Source organism: Heptranchias perlo, chromosome 3, assembly GCF_035084215.1.
Source record: "Heptranchias perlo isolate sHepPer1 chromosome 3, sHepPer1.hap1, whole genome shotgun sequence".
In the NCBI taxonomy this organism is placed as follows: Eukaryota; Metazoa; Chordata; class Chondrichthyes; order Hexanchiformes; family Hexanchidae; genus Heptranchias; species Heptranchias perlo.
Window position 1 is genome coordinate 57191815 of NC_090327.1, and position 17033 is coordinate 57208847.

General features: G+C 42.2%; 1 protein-coding gene across 8 annotated transcripts in view; it reads left to right on the forward strand.

Moving 5' to 3' along the window:
* The window catches only part of efr3a (EFR3 homolog A (S. cerevisiae)), a 222738-nt gene that overhangs the window by 597 nt on the left and 205108 nt on the right, over positions 1-17033 (forward strand). The window lies entirely within an intron of this gene.

Genomic DNA, 17033 nt, shown 5'->3' on the forward strand with positions numbered 1-17033 from the left:
AGGAAGTTGGATAATTGTATCAACCCGCCTCGCAATTTACGAAGTTACCTAACCTATTGCGGTGTTGCCTATGAGGCCCCTCTCAGCTAAAAGTGTGTATGAGTGTATTTTTAAAATCTCGAGTGCTCCACCTGAAGCAAGAGTGCTGATTACAGCCTCAAAAACAATGTTTTATGGTTATTGTTTGTTATACTTTTGAGTTGATGGGATAATTTGTGTTTGAACCTTTCCTTCATGGTTGATGTGTTTTTACAACCACACTGAAAGATTAAAATTAAGTAATGTAAATTCAGTAGTAAGTGTGTATGTGTGTGTGTGTTTTGTATATATCTGTGACATTTCATTTTCAGTCTATGCCTTTGTATTCTTACTGTTCCTGGGTGAGGATACATTTCTATTGAAAACAAATTTACATTTTCAGTACAGCAGAAATTTGGACTTTTTTTATTCGTTCATGGGATGTGGGCATCTCTGGCGAGGCCAGCATTTATTGCCCATCCCTAATTGCCCTTGAGAAGGTGGTGGTGAGCCGCCTTGAACCGCTGCAGTCTGTGTGGTGAAGGTTCTCCCACAGCGCTGTTAGGTAGGGAGTTCCAGGATTTTGACCCAGCGACGATGAAGGAACGGCGATATATTTCTAAGTCGGGATGGTTTGTGACTTGGACGGGAACGTGCAGGTGGTGTTGTTCCCATGTGCCTGCTGCGTTGCCCTTCTAGGTGGTAGAGGTTGTGGGTTTGGGAGGTGCTGTCGAAGAAGCCTTGGCGAGTTGCTGCAGTGCATCCTGTGGATGGTACACACTGCAGCCACGGTGCGCCGGTGGTGAAGGGAGTGAATGTTTAGGGTGGTGGATGGGGTGCCAATCAAGCGGGCTGCTTTGTCCTGGATGGTGTCGAGCTTCTTGAGTGTTGTTGGAGTTGCACTCATCCAGGCAAGTGGAGAGTATTCGATCACACTCCTGACTTGTGCCTTGTTGATGGTGGAAAGGCTTTGGGGTGTCAGGAGGTGAGTCACTCGCCACAGAATACTCAGCCTCTGACCTGCTCTTGTAGTCACAGTATTTATATGGCTGGTCCAGTTAAGTTGCTCAAGGTGCAGTGTAAGGCAGTATCAGCTGAGTTAATATTTCATAATTGGCTGTAGTTCACACAATACACAGCTTTTTAAAAGTTGTTTGAATTGGTTCATTCCTGGCCCTCTTAGCATGTTTTTATTATTTTTAAACATAAAATATTAGTCTTGACTAAAGTATCACATATAATATGATTTATTGTCATTTGACACTTCAACTATATGTAGATGTAAGAGTGAGTATTGTATCTAAAGACCTTGTAGAAGAAAATCTATAATAGAAGAAGCATATTTGTTTGTTTCAGCTAAGTTTTGGTCCAAATGGTAAAATACTCATAGCCTACTACTTTGTGACTATCCAATCTCTACAAAAATCCCAAGGATTTTGTCACTATAAAGTTATTTCTTCAATTCCATGACCAATCTAGTGAATAGAATCATTGAAAACAGAAGTAGGACATTCTGCCCATTGTGAGAGCTATCCAATTAGTGCCACTCCCCTGCTTTTTCCCCATAACCCTGCAATTTTTTCCCCTTCAAGTAGACTAGATCCACCTTTCAACCAACTTCTCCAAGTCCTATCTACGTAGATGATTGACAAGTTTTATCATTCCGATGGAGTAGCGCATCATTTGTGGCTGATTTTGGAGATTCTCTGGTTTCCATAATTGCCCTCTCACTTCATTATGGATTTCAGCTTCAGCTTGAAGAGACGAATTGGTGTTTCATTCTAAATAATAGGACTAGATAGTGTAGTTGGCTCCATACTGCCCTTTTTACCCCTCAGCCCTGTGTTCAAATCCTACCCAGACTAGATGAAAGTCTCTTTGCTGGTGACTGTAAGAGCTCGATATGAAATAAATTTAGGTAGTTTCAATCTGGTTCTTGAATGCACAGTACAAAACTGTCCTCATTAGGCACTAGCCAGTCTTGCTTAGAAAAGAATAAAGAAGGTTAGTGCAGGAACTGGAAACATGTGAAACTAGTGCAGTGGAATGCTTTTCTGATTGGGGTGGAAGAAGCTTTATTCTGCATCTAACTGATATATTTGTCTTTGTTCTGATGTTGGGTACCGGAAATGAAAAGTGGTCCATCCACAGCTGTACTATCCCTCACTTTGAGTGCAAAATTCATATAAATTTTTTTAAAAAAATTCATCACTTGTAGCCTTACGGTTGGATGTTTGTAAGTAAGCTAAGATAGGCTGGACACAATAGTAGTTTGAAATGTAGCTACATCGAATTACTTGCATTTCCTCTCTGATCTTGTCGAGCTCCATTCTTCAAAAAGCAGTGACATTACTTTGGAAAATTTTATTAACTTTAAAATATACTGCAGTTTATATATACTTATAAACAGTGATTATAGCTGATAAAAGTGAGGCAGTGGATGGTATCTATCAGGAAGCCATTTGACACATTCCCAAAAAACTGAGTGATTCACAAGGTGCATGGCCATCTGATAGGTGGCACAGTATTGGGATGGATTAATGCATGACTAGAAGGTAGACATCCAAGGCTGTTGGTGTTTGAGGAGGTATCAGAATGGCAATCGGTTGCCAGTGAAGGCCCACAGGAGGAGTCAGGACTGCTGTTCATTATAATTTTTATAAATTAGTTAGACGGTGGACTATTGTCCGAGGTGTCTTTTAAATTTGAGGATGACACCAAATTTGATGTGGTGGCTAATGGTGTGAACCAAAATGTGATAATCTAAAGGGATTTGGACAGGCTAGACAGTTGGCAGAGAGGTGGCAGGTGGAAATTAAATCCGGTAAGTGTAAAGGCATGAGATTAGGTTGAGGAATTGAGAGCATGATAAGTACATATTAAATGATGACGTGCTTGAGGTAACTGACCAGGAAAGAGATCTGGAGTTTCTGGTGGATATATTATTAAACCCATTTGTTCAGACCATGCAGGTAGTCAAAAAGGCAAATAAAATGTTGTGATGTATAGCTAGAAGTGTGTCAAAGGAGGTGATCTTAAAATTGTATTTAGTGTTAAGACTGCATATGGAATACTGTGTTCAGCTTTGGTCTTTGTATTATAGGAAAAATGTAGAATTAATGGAGGGAGACCAGAGGAGGACTGCAAGGGTGATTTTTGAACTTGAGGGTTGATTGATGAGAAAAGATCATTTACCCTGGGACTTTGCTCTAGAGAAGAGGATGAGGGTAATTTGTTAGAAGTCTGGTATTCAATCATTGCCTGGCCTATATTTCTACCTCTGCTGATTGTGATTTTGATCATAATTGCCAGATCATGAGTATATAATTAATTTGCTTTTGTGGTTTACAAATACTCCCATCTATTAGTTTTAGAACTTTTTTTTTACTTCACTGATGATGTGAATAATTAATTTGAAGAGTAAACTATTTAATTGTTTTCTAGAGTAACCGTTCAGAGGAATGAAACGTATAGAATTGTAAAGCACAGAAGGAGGTCATTTGGCCCATCGTGTCTGTGCCAGCTGAAAAAGAACTATCCAGCGTAATCCCACTTTCCAGCTCTTGGTCTGTAGCCTTGCAGGTTACGGCACTTCATGTGCATATCCAAGTACTTTTTAAATGCGATGAGAGTTTCTGCCATTATTACCCTTTCAGGCAGCGAGTTCCAGACCCCCACGACCCTCTGGGTGAAAAAAATTCTTCTCAACTCCCCTCTAATCCTTCTACCAATTACTTTAAATCTATGCCCCCTAGTTATTGACCTCTCTGCTAAGGGAAATAGGTCCTTCCTGTCCACTCTATCTAGGCCCCTTATAATTTTATACATCTCAATTAAATCACCCCTCAGCCTCCTCTGTTCCAAAGAAAACAACCCCAGCCTATCCAATCTTTCTTCATAGCTTAAAATTCTCCAGTCCTGGCAACATTCTCAAATCTCCTCTGTACCCTCTCTAGTGCAATCACATCTTTCCTGTAATGTGGTGACCACAACTGTATGCAGTACTCTAGCTGTGGCCTAACTAGTGTTTTATACAGTTCTAGCATAACCTCCCTGCTCTTATGTTCTCTGCCACTGCTAATAAAGGAAAGTATCCCGTATGCCGCCTTAACTGCCTTATCTACCTGTCCTGCTACCTTCATGATTCTGTGGACCTGCACTCCATGGTGCCTCTGTTCCTCTACACCTCTCAGTATCCTTCCATTTATTGTGTAGTCCCTTGCCTTGTTTGCCCTCCCCAATTGCATTACCTCCCACTTCTCCAGATTGAATTCCATTTGCCACTTTTCTGCCCATCTCACCAGTCCATTGGTATCTTCCTGCAGTCTACAGCTTTCTTCCTCACTATCAACCACACGGCCAATTTTTGTATCATCTGCAAACTTCTTAATCATGCCCCCTATATTTAAGTCTTAAATCATTGATCTATACTATAAAAAGCAAGGGACCTAGTACTGAACCCTGCGGAACCCCACTGGAAACAGACTTCCAGTCACAAAAACCCCCGTTGATCATTTCCCTTTACTTCCTGCCACTGAGCCAATTTTGGATTCAATTTGCCACTTTCCCTTGGATCCCATGGGAGTTTACTTTTCTGACCAATCTGCCATGTGGGACCTTGTCAAAAGCCTTGCTAAAATCTATGTAGACCACATCAAACGTGCTACCCTCATTGACCCTCCTTGTTACCTCCTCAAAAAATTCAGTCAAGTTAGTTAGACATGACCTTCCTTTAACAAATCCATGCTGACTGTCCTTGGTTAATCTGTGCCTTTTTAAATGATTAATGCTGTCCCTCAGAATTGATTCCAATAATTTGCCCACCACCGAGGTTAGACTGACTGGCCAGTAATTACTCGATCTATCCCTTTCACCCTTCTTAAACAACGGTACAACATTGGCAGTCCTCCTCCACCATACCTGTAGCCAGAGAAGATTGGAAAATGATGGTCAGAGCCTCTGCTATTTCCTCCCTTGCTTCTCTTAACAGCCTGGGATACATTTCATTCAGGCCTGGTGATTTATCTACTTTCAAAGATGCTAAACCCCTTAATATTTCCCCCCTCTATGCTTATCTCATCTAATATTTCACACTCCTCCTTAACCACAATGTCTGCATCGTCCCCCTCTTTTGTGAAGGCAGACACAAAGTATTCATTAAGAACCATTCCCACATCCTCTGCCTCCACACACAGGTTACCTTTTTGGTCTCTAATAGGCCCTAGTCTTTCCTTAGTTATCTTCTTGCTCTTTATGTATTTATAAAACATCTTTGGGTTTTCCTTGATTTTACATGCCAATATCTTTTTATGCTCTCTCTTTGCTTTCCTAATTTCCTTTTTAATTTCACCCCTGCACTTTCTTTACTCCTCTAGGCTCTCAGTATCTGACATAAGCTTCCCTTTTCTTCCTTATCCTACCCTGTATGCTCCTTTACAGCCAGGGGGCTCCAGATTTGGGAGTCCCACCCTTTTCCTTTGTGGGAACATATCTGCTCTGAACCCTCACTATCTCCTCCTTGACTGCCTCCCACTGTTTTGACACAGATTTACCATCAAGTAGCTGTTTCCAGTCCACTTTTGCCAAATCACATCTGTGCTTAGTAAAATTGGCCTTTCCCCAATTGAGAACTTTTACAACTGGACTATCTTTGTTCTTTTCCATAACTATGCTAAATCTAACTAAATTATGATCACTACCACCAAAATGCTCTCCCACTGATATCCCTTCCACCTGTCCAGCTTCATTTCCTAAAACTAAGTCCAGAACTGCCCCCTCTCTTGTTGGGCTTCCTACATTCTGGCTGAAAAAGTTCTCCTGATTGCATTTTAAGAATTCTGCGCCCTCTATACCTTTTACTGATTCTATCCGAGTTAATATTAGGGTAGTTGAAATCCCCTACTATTACTGCCCTATTGCTTTTGCATTTCTCAGAAATTTGCCAACATATTTGGTCTTCTATCTCCCTCTGACTCTTTAGGGCTCTTCAATACACTCCCAGCAGTGTGATTGCCACTTTTTTGTTCTTCAATTCAACCCATATGGTCTCATTTGATAATCCTTCTAGCTTATCAACCCTCCTCACAGCTGTAATTGTTTCTTTAATCAATATTGCTACCCCCCTCCTTTTTTATCCTGTTCTCTATCTCGTCTGAAAACCCTGTCACCAGGAATGTTGAGCTGCCATTCCTGCCCTTTAAGCCATGTTTCAGTAATAGCTATGATATCATACTTCCATGTGTCTGTCTGTGCCCTCAGCTCATCTGCCTTATTCACTAGGCTCCTTGCATTGAAGTATATACCATTAAGCACGGCCAAACTCCTTTGTTGTCTATTTTCTAGCCTTTGTTTCCTCTGCCTTCCAAATTCACTTACTAATTTTCTGCCTTCCCTTTCCAGTTCTGCTTCTCTCTCTTCTGAATCTACGCCCAGGTTCCCATCCCCCTGCCAAGATAGTTTAAACCCTCCCCAATAGCACTAGCAAATCTCCCCGTGACGATATTGGTCCCAGCCCTGTTGAGGTGCAACTTGTACAGGTCCCGCCTCCCCCAGAACCGATCCGTGCCTCCGGAATCTAAAGCCCTCCTTCCTGCACCATCTCTCCAGCCATGCGTTCATCTGCACTATCCTCCTATTTCTGTACTCACTAGCGCGTGGCACTGGGAGTAATCCAGAGATTACTACCTTTTTAAGGTCCTGCTTATTAATCTCTTTCCTGTCGTGCCTGTGCCGGCTCTTTACAAGAGCTAACAAATTAATCCCACTCCGTTGCTCTTTCCCATAGTTATGCACATTTTCCTTTTCACGTATATATCCAATTTACTTTTCAAAGTTACTATTCAATTTGGTTCCTCCACCCTTCCAGGCAGTGCATTCCAGATCATCATAACTCGCTGGGTTAAAACATTTTCTTTTCATCTCCCCTCTGGTTCTGTTGCTAATTATGTTGAACCTGTGTGCTCTGGTTACCAACCCACCTGCCAGTGAAAACAGTTTCTCCATGTCTGAAAAGTTTGTTGCCATCCTCTTTGCTCCTCCTACCTTTTTCAACTTGTTTTCTGCTGCAGGAGTCCCCTATAAGTTACAGTAGGAAGTCCTGCTGTACATCCTAGTCTCTACACCTCACACAACTTTCTGTGCCCTCTACTCCCAACACAACTACTCAATTGTTGGAATGATTTGCATCCTTGTCTTGCCCAACAGTATGATTGTGATTTGTTATGGAGGCAATAGGTGACTGGAAGTCCTACCCCACTGCACTTCCAAAGGCAGATCAGGCAGACAAATTTCAGGGCTTGTAGACTTCAAATTGGGTCTACTGACTCTTTGCAGTTAAACTTCTCCGGAGCTCTAACATTTGGCTGTTCAAACTTTTTTTTTAAATAAAAGATCTCCTTCAACAGTTTTCTGATTGCTTGTTCTCCTGTTGTAGGTAATGGAAGGGTTTTAAAATCGCTCATTGATGGAAAGAACAATGCAGCTAAAATTTCTCTTGGGTCAGTTTTATAATTCTAAAGTGAACTTTAACTTTTTGAAGATTTTTGTCTACAATAATCCTACCTAATCTGGACCTGAAGGTTTGAATGTGGCTGAGTGGAGGAACTACAGAGTTCCTTCAAGGAGGTGATTCTGAATGCAGTGGATCATGCGAAGCAAAGGTACCAAGCTTAAAGGCTCTCCTGCCTAGTTGAATGGGACTACCAAGCAACTCGTAAAGAAGGAAAAAAAACATTTAAGGCCATGAAGGAAAATGGCACAGAATTAAGGCTGATTCAATACTAAAAGGCATGCCTGAAGCGTAAAAGGGGCATTAAAAACGGAAAGAAAAATTTCAACTTAAATATGACGAGAAAGCCAGAGGCCATTTTTTTTACGCAGCGAGTTGTAATCTGGAATGCACTGCCTGAAAGAGTGGTGGAAGCAGATTCAATAGTAACTTTCAGAAGGGAATTGGATTAATACTTGAAGGGAAAAAATTTACAGGGCTATGGGGGAGGAGCAGGGGAATGGGACTAATTAGGTAGCTCTTTCAAAGAGCTGGCACAGGCACGATGGGTCGAAAGGCGGCCTGCTGTGCTTTACATACTATGATAAGAGAATGAAGGATTACTACCAGCATGGTTGCTGAACAGCTATGCAAACCTAAGGTAAATAAATCTCGGGATGGATAAGATGGATCGAAGGATCCTTAAGGGAGGAAATTGCAGGAACTTTGGCACAAATCTTCCAGAAACCACTGAAAACTAGAAAGGTGCCTGGGGGCTTGAGAAAGGCAGATATTAGTCCTAATTTTTTAAAAAAGGTAGCAAAAATGATCCAGGAACCCACAGACAAGAAAGTTTTACATCCATTGTGGGTAAAGTTATGGAAGCCCTTATTAAAGAAAAGGTCATAAAAATAAAAGCATAAGATAGCCAATATTGGTTCATGAAAGGGAGGGCTTGCCAATCTAACTTATCGTTTTTCTTTGAGGATGTGACGAGCTGGATAGGCAGCGGATAGTGTTTGATACAATTCCAGGCGGGCAAGTCAGAGGATCTCCTCTTGGGTCTGCTCCTGGGCCTGGCCAAGGTGGCCATCCACAGGTCCAAATAGGACGCAGCTCGTGGGGGGATGGTCGCTCTGGCTGCCTGCCTCTCCTGCAGTCTTGTCCGCACCTGGGTGACCCTGGAGAAGGAGCACGATACAATTGAGGCCTTTCACAACCGGTGGGCACCGCAGGGACTGGAGTGTAATGGACGCTAAAAATATTATTTAATTTGATAAGTTTCCTTTTTTCATGATTTAGTTTTCTATTAATTGTGCCCCTTTTAAATTGGAGTACTCTTGTTTGTTTTTGTTTGATGACACTGGGGCAACCCAGTGTCTCCTTATCATTGATTGAAGAAAGGGTACTGAAAATAAAGAAAGTGGCAATATTTTACAATGGGTATGTAATTGGTTGACTGATAGAATTCAGAGGATAGTGGTACAGGGATGGTTGTCATATTACCAGTGGGGTCCCACCAGGGGTCTGTTTTGGAACCTGTTTTTTGTTTAATATCTTCATATTATGATCTGGAGCGAGGAATCACAAGCACAATGGCTTCACATGGGGAGAAAAAGTCCAGGACGGTCTGTTACTTAAATGGAAAGAAGAAAATGTGCATGGAAAATTAATGAGATCTGGGGGAAATGAAAATGCTGGAAACACTCAGCAGGTCAGGCAGCATTTGTGGATAGAAACACAGTTAACTTTTCACATTGATGACCTTTCATCAGAGATCTGGGGGTCCTGATTGAAAATAAATTGAAGCTATCACGGCAATAGTCGGAGGCAGCAAGTCAAGCAAATCAGATGTTGGGATGTATTAAAGGGTCAGTATTAAGCTGAAATTATGAGGTAATCCTGCCATTTTATAAATCATTGGTATAATGGCACTGAAGACTGTACAGTTCTGGTTGCCATAGTACAAAAAAGGAAACTGCAGCTGTTGAAAGGATACAGAAGAGAGCAACCAGAATGATTGAGTGGATGAAAGAATTGGATAATGAGTGATTATGTAAATTAAGCATGTTCTCATTGGAAAAGAGAAGGTCGAGAAGTGGTATGATTGCTGTTTTTAGGATTCTAAAGGGACTAGATAATGTAGACCATGATGAGCTGTCAAGGACAGTTGAACCAGAGGACATGGCCTGTGTTTGAAGGGGGTAAATTCAAAACTGCTCTGTGGAAACAATATTTCAGAGAATGAGTGGTTAACCTAGGAAGACTGTAGAAGCAGATAGTATTGATTCATATGCAAATTACAGGTTTGTTTCAGCAAATAATATTTTGCGATACAGTATATGAGTAATTTGAGACATGACCTATGGTAAGTGTAGCATGCTTGGGTGGAAGCAGGTGACTTTTTAACCTAGTTCCCAAAGCTTTCCACCATTGCATGTTTCCTCTCCATGTCTGGGTCTGTTGTAAACTAACTGATTGAGATTGATTGCTATGATTAGCCAGTAACTCCGTTATTATATTTTCTACCAGGATGGTAGAAGGAAAACTAGATGGACCTTGGTCTTTTTTCGTCTAGCAATTCCTATATTCCTAATCTAAGGAATTCTTGTTTTCCTACATTAAAACCAGAAAATCACAAGCTTTCGGAGGCTTTCTCCTTCGTCAGGTGAGTGTCAAACTCACCTGACGAAGGAGAAAGCCTCCGAAAGCTTGTGATTTTCAAATAAAACAGTTGGACAATAACCTGGTGTTGTAAGATTCCTTACATTTCTCAAGGGCAATTAGGGATGGGCAATAAATGCCGGCCTCGCCAGCGATGCCCATATCCCATGAACGAATAAAAAAAAAAGTTAATACCGAGGAAGACTGCAACAAAATACAGGAAGACGTTAATAAACTTACAGAACGGGTGTGCAATTGGCAAATTAATTTTAGAATAGATAAATGTGAGGTGGTGCATTTTGGTAGGAAGAATATGAAGGCCACATACTTGGATAATGGACTAAATGGGGTAGAGGAGCAGAGTGATCTGAGGGTACAGATAGACAAATCGCTAAAAGTAGCGACACAGGCTAATAAAGCCATTTTAAGAAAAAAAGCAAACTAAGCGCTGGGGTTCATTCCTAGAGGGATAGAATTGTAAAACAGAAGTTATGCTAAACTTGTATAGAACCTTGGTTAGACCACACTTGGAGTACTGTGAACAGTTCTGGTCTCCATTTTATAAAACGGATATGGAGGCACCGGAGAAGGTGCAAAAAACATTTACTAGGATGATACCAGAACTGAGCGGTTATATCTATCCGGAAAGATTGAACAGGCTGGGCTCTTTTCTCTGGAAAAGGGAAGACTGAGGGGTGATCGGATAGAGGTCTTTAAGATTATGAAAGGGTAGACATAGAGAAGCTGTTTCCACTTGCAGGGGAGATCAGAACTAGGGGCCATAAATATAAGATAGTCACTAATAAATCCAACAGGGAATTCAGGAGAAACTTTAACCAGAGAGTGTTTAGAATATGGAACTCGCTACCACAAAGAGAAGTTGAGGCAACTAGCATAGATGCATTTAAGAGGAAGCTAAATAAACGCACGAGGGAGAAAGGAATAGAACGATATGCTGATTGGGGTTAGATGAAGTAGGGAGGGAGGTGGTTCGTGTGGAGCATGGACCTGTTGGGCTGAATGGCCTATTTCTGTGCTGTACATTCTATGTAAATCTGTGTCCTCCGGAAAGTGACCCACTTGCCAACGGGAATGGTTTCTCCTTATTTAATCTAGCAAACCCCCCTCCTTTTGTAATTTGAACATGTTTATTAAATCTCCCTTTAACTTTCACTGCTCAAAGGAGACCAATCATAGCTTCTCTCATTTCTCCACATAACTGAGCCCCCTCATTCCTGGTAGTATTCTGGTAAATCTCCTCTGTACCCTCTGCAAGGCCTTGACATCCTTCCTAAAGTGTGGTGCCCAGAATTGGACACAATACTCTAGCTGAGGCCTAACTAGTGATTTATAAAAGTTTAGCATAACTTCCTTGCTTTTGTACTCTGTGCCTCTATTTATAAAGCCAAGGATTTTGTAAGATTTTTCAACTTGTCCTACCACCTTCAAAGGTTTGTGTATGTGGACCCCCAGGTCTCTGTTCCTGCACCTGCTTTAAAATTGTACCATTTAGTTTATATTGCCTCTCTTCATTCTGCCTCCCAAAATACATCAATGCACACTTCTCTGCAGTAATTTCATCTGCCATGTGTCTGCCCATTTCACCGGTTTGTCTAGTCCTCTTGAAGTCTGTTACTATCCTACTCACTGTTTACTACATTTCCAAATTTTGTGTTATCTGCAGACTTCAAAATTGTGCCCCCTATACCCAAGTCAGGTCATTAACATATCAAAGAGTAGTGATGCAAATACCCACCCCTGGGAGACTGGAAACTTCCCTCCAGTCTGAAAAAGAACTGTTCACTACCACTTTCTGCTTTCCATCTCTCGGCCAATTTCATATCCGCATTGCCAATGGCCCTTTAATCCCATGGGCTTCAGTTTTGCTAACAAGTCTATTATGTGGCACTTTATCAAATGCCTTTTGAAAGTCCATACATCAACTGCACCAACTTCACCAACCCTCTCCGTTATTTCATCGAAGAACTCAATTAAGTTTGTCAGACACAACTTGCCTTTAACAAATCCATGTTGACTGTCATTATTTAACCCATGTTTTTTCAAATGAAACCTAATTTTGTCCTGATGATGCTCCAGATGACCTTTTCTGATTTCAGGTATTTTCCAGATGGGGAAACCTATTGATGTAAATCTGCACAGTGCCATTATAAAGCAGATCTCCTTTGGGGCAATAATGTGGCAACAGCAGTTCTGTGGAGGCAGATTAATTTCAGATCTGAGTAGAATTGTAATAAAACTACATTTTCTTTTTTAACTGTGGAGGAGGGATGGGGTGGGGAAAGAATGTAAACATGGAAGTTGGTTGAGCTGCTCAGTACAGCGATCTGTATCCTAATGGCCAACATTGAAAATAACTTAGGACTGTAGTGGCTGAGTTTTGATATTTGGTTAGTACATTATCCAGAGCGTCTGATTATAATGCAGTTTGTTAATTTTTTAATGTGCCATTGAAAACATATTTCAGTAGATGTATCTGATCTTTTTTGTATATGGAAAAGAAGCTTTGGATGTTTTCATTTAGTTCATTTGCTCTAAATGTGCACATTCCCACGAACTGAAGAAAGGAGCTGTTTATTTTATATATTGTAAAGAACTGCAGTGATGCACAGCATGATGTGCTGTTTTTTAAATGTATGCAGGACAGGAAGGATCTAATGATGACTGCATTGATGGTGTTGGATACAGATGATTAACATTTCTAAAATACTAAAGGTTTCTTCATTTTTACTTTCCTGTGTACTTGCTGACATGCAAGTACAGTAGCTTTTGAGATGCAAAACACTATGCAAAACAGCCTTTCTAGAAGAGAAATTCTGGGGCAAATACTTCATTACCATGTGTTTCAGCTCTTAAATTTTATACGTTCAATTTCCATTTTAATTATCAAAATGGGAAAAATAATTGCTATGCAAGTGCTTTTGCACACATGTGACAAATGGTCTCTGGAGAGAATAAAGAGCAGTGTCACATTTTAAAATACAAGCATTAAAATATGTAAGGGTAATGGAGAGATGGTTTGCACAAAATTTTTGTTGCTTGAAAATAAATTGCTTTGAAACTTAGCAGTTCAACACCAAATTAAGATGTGGATTTAAACTTAAAAAAAACACTACCCTGCTAGAAGAACTATCTCTGGACAGCCCCAAAAGCAATTAGAAATTTAGTATCACCATAGCAAAAAATTTTTTAACCAAGGTACAGTCATAGATCATTGAAACAGTTTTGGTCACTGGGGAGGGGGAACAGTAGAGCAACAATTTCGTATTTTTGTGTTGCATCTGTGATTTTGGGGGGGGGGGAAGGGAATCATTTCTGATGCGATTGTGTGATATGAATATTATTCTTTGCACTGTTTTTGAAACACTTTCATGAGCATAGTGACTCACTATTCTACCAAATTTAGAAAAGTCCAGATGCCATGATAGTTCACTGAGAGCAATCTCAATATTTCATTTGCAGAAACATTATGTTCAGGCTATTGGACATATTTAAGTACTTTAATCTTGAGCACTTCAGATGCTCCACAAGGTAGGTATAAATTGTTTTCCTTTTGAAATCATTTTCTTCCTCACCCATCCTTTGTTAAAAGCATTTGCAGGAGCAATGGCTTCATTTAAGAGGTAGTCTCTGACCATTTACACCACAGGTTCAAGTCCCAAATCAGTCAATTCCTGAACTGTAGGAAGTTGCAGGTAGGTTGTGACATCTCCTATCCGATGGGGAAAATGGAGAACCAAACTTTTGTCTAGGCAGCCCTGGACATGTCTTAGCTGCTGGTTGCAGGGGATGACAGTGGTATGGGCATTGAAGGTGTTACGACCAACGCACAGTCCTTGTGGAGACAAAATCCTGTATTGACACTGAGGACACCATCCAACGTGTTGTGTGCCACTACCACCATGCTAAATGGGATAGATTTAGAACAGATCTAGCAGCTCAAAACTGGGCATCCATGAGGCGCTGTGAGCCATCAGCAGCAGAAGAATTGTATTCCAACACAATCTGTAACCTCATGGCCCAGCATATTCCTCACTCTACTGTTACCAACAAGCCAGGTGATCTACACTCCTCATTGAACCAGGGTTGAAGAGCATGCCTGGAGCAGTACCAGGTGTACCTAAAAATGAGCTGCCAACCTGGTGAAGCTACAACACAGGACCACACGCATGCTAAACAGCAGAAGCAGCATGCTATAGACAGAGCTAAGCGATTCCACAACCAACGGATCAGATCAAAGCTCTGCAGTCCTACCACATCCAGTCATGAATGGTCGTGGACAATGAAACAATTAACGGGAGGAGGAGGTTCTGTGAACATCCCCATCCTTAATGATGGCAGAGTCCAGCAAGTGAGTGCAAAAGACAAGGCTGAAGCGTTGGCACTTCTGGCTGAAGATGGTTGCAGAGTGGATGATCCATCTCTGCCTCCTCCCGATACCCCCGCCATCACAGAAGCCAGTCTTCAGCCAATCCGATTCACTCCACGTGATATCAAGAAACGGCTGTGTCCACTGGATATAACAAAGCCTGTGGGCCCTGACAACATCCCGGCTGTAGTGCTGAAGGCTTGTGCTCCAGAACTAGCCGCGCCGCAAGCCAAACTGTTCCAGTACAGCTACAACACTGACATCTACCCGACAAAGTGGAAAATTGCCCATGTATTTCCTGTCCACAAAAAGCAGGACAAATCCAATTACCGCCCCATCAGTCTACTCTCAATCATCAGCAAAGTGATAGAAGGTGTCGTCGACAGTGCTATCAAGCGGCATTTGCTCACCAATAACCTTCTGATTGATGCTCAATTTGGGTTCCGCCAGGACCACTCAGCTCCAGACCTCATTACAGCCTTGGTCCAAACATGGACAAAAGAGCTGAATTCCAGAGGTGAGGTGAGAGTGACTGCCCTTGACATCAAGGCAGCATTTGACCGTGTGGCACCAAGGAGCCCTAGTAAAATTGAAGTCAATGGGAATCGAGGGGGAAAGCTCTCCAGTGGCTGGAGTCATACCTAGCACAAAGGAAGATGGTAATGGTTGTTGGAGACCAATCATCTCAGCCCCAGGACATTGCTGCAGGAATTCCTCAGGGCAGTGTCCTTGGCCCAACCATCTTAAGCTGCTTCATCTATGGCTTTTCCTCCATCATAAGGTCAGAAATGGGGATGCTCGCTGCAGTGTTCCGTTCCATTCTCAACCCCTCAGATAATGAAGCAGTCCGTGCCCGCATGCAGCAAGACCTGGACAACATCCAGGCTTGAGCTGATAAGTGGCAAGTAACATTCGCGCCAGACAAGCGCCAGGTAATAACCATCTCCAACAAGAGAGAGTCTAACCACCTCCCTTTGACATTCAACGGCATTACCATTGCCGAATCCCCCACCATCAACATCTTGGGGGTCACCGTTGACCAGAAACTTAACTGGGCCAGCCACATAAATACTGTGGCTACAAGAGCAGATCAGAGGCTGGGTATTGTGCGGCGAGTGACTCATCTGACTCCCCAAAGCCTTTCCACTATCTACAAGACACAAGTCAGGAGTTTGATGGAATATTCTCCACTTGCCTGGATGAGTGCAGCTCCAACAACACTCAAGAAGCTCGACACAATCCAGGAGAAAGCAGCCCGCTTGATTGGCACCCCGTCCACCACCCTGAACATTCATTCCCTTCACCACCAGCGCACCGTGGCTGCAGTGTGTATCATCTGATGCACTGCAGCAACTCGCCAAGGTTTCTTCGACAGCACCTCCCAAACCTGCGACCTCTACCACCTAGAAGGACAAGGGCAGCAGGCACATGGGGACACCACCACCTCCAAGTCATATATCATCCCGACTCCCCAAAGCCTTTCCACCATTGACCAGGCACAAGTCAGGAGTGTGTTGGAATACTCTCCACTTGCCTGGATGAGTGCAGCTCAAACAACACTCAAGAAGCTCGACACCATCCAGGACAAAGCAGCCTGCTTGATTGGCACCCCATCCACCACCCTAAACATTCACTCCCTTCACCACCGTGCACAGTGGCTGCAGTGTGTACCATCCATAGATGCACTGCAGCAACTCGCCAAGGCTTCTTTGACAGCACCTCCCTAACCTGCGACCACTGCCACCTAGAAGGACAAGAGCAGCAGACACATGGGAACGCCACCACCTGCATGTTCCCCCCCAAGTCACACTCCATCCTGACTTGGAAATATATCGTCGTTCCTTCATCGTCGCTGGGTCAAAATCCTGGAACTCCCTACCTAACAGCACTGTGAAAGAACTTTCACCAGATGGACTGCAGCGGTTCAAGAAGGCGGCTCACCACCACCTTCTCAAGGGCAATTAGGGATGGGCAATAAATGCTGGCCTTGCCAACGACGCCCACATCCCATGAACGAATAATGAAAAAAAAGCCCTGCTCTCAGTCGCAAGATACTAGACCAGTAGATGGAGAACAGGAAGAAACTTGCTCAGAAAATATCCCCATTGGTGGACATGATGTGTGTAAAAAAAACAACACATCTCCCCTTTTAAAATTTTTTCCATTTTAAAATGTCTGTGTAATGCTACCATCATTGGCTGCTTTTTTGGTGCTTTTCAGAATTTCATTTAAGCAAATGTGACTTTCTAGGTGGTGTTAGTAGTAGGATTCTTGTACTCAGATTACTTTTACTTCTGTATATTTGTACACTGACTGTCATTACTGTGTAGTGATGTGATGATGTTGCACCCAGGAACAGTTTAATAACTTAAATTCCAATGAATTCCTGTGTTTCATGCATTTTAAATTTGTGCGTATTGGGCATCTTATGCGTCATATACCCTGATGCTCTGCTGAATCACAACTGGAGGACTGAGT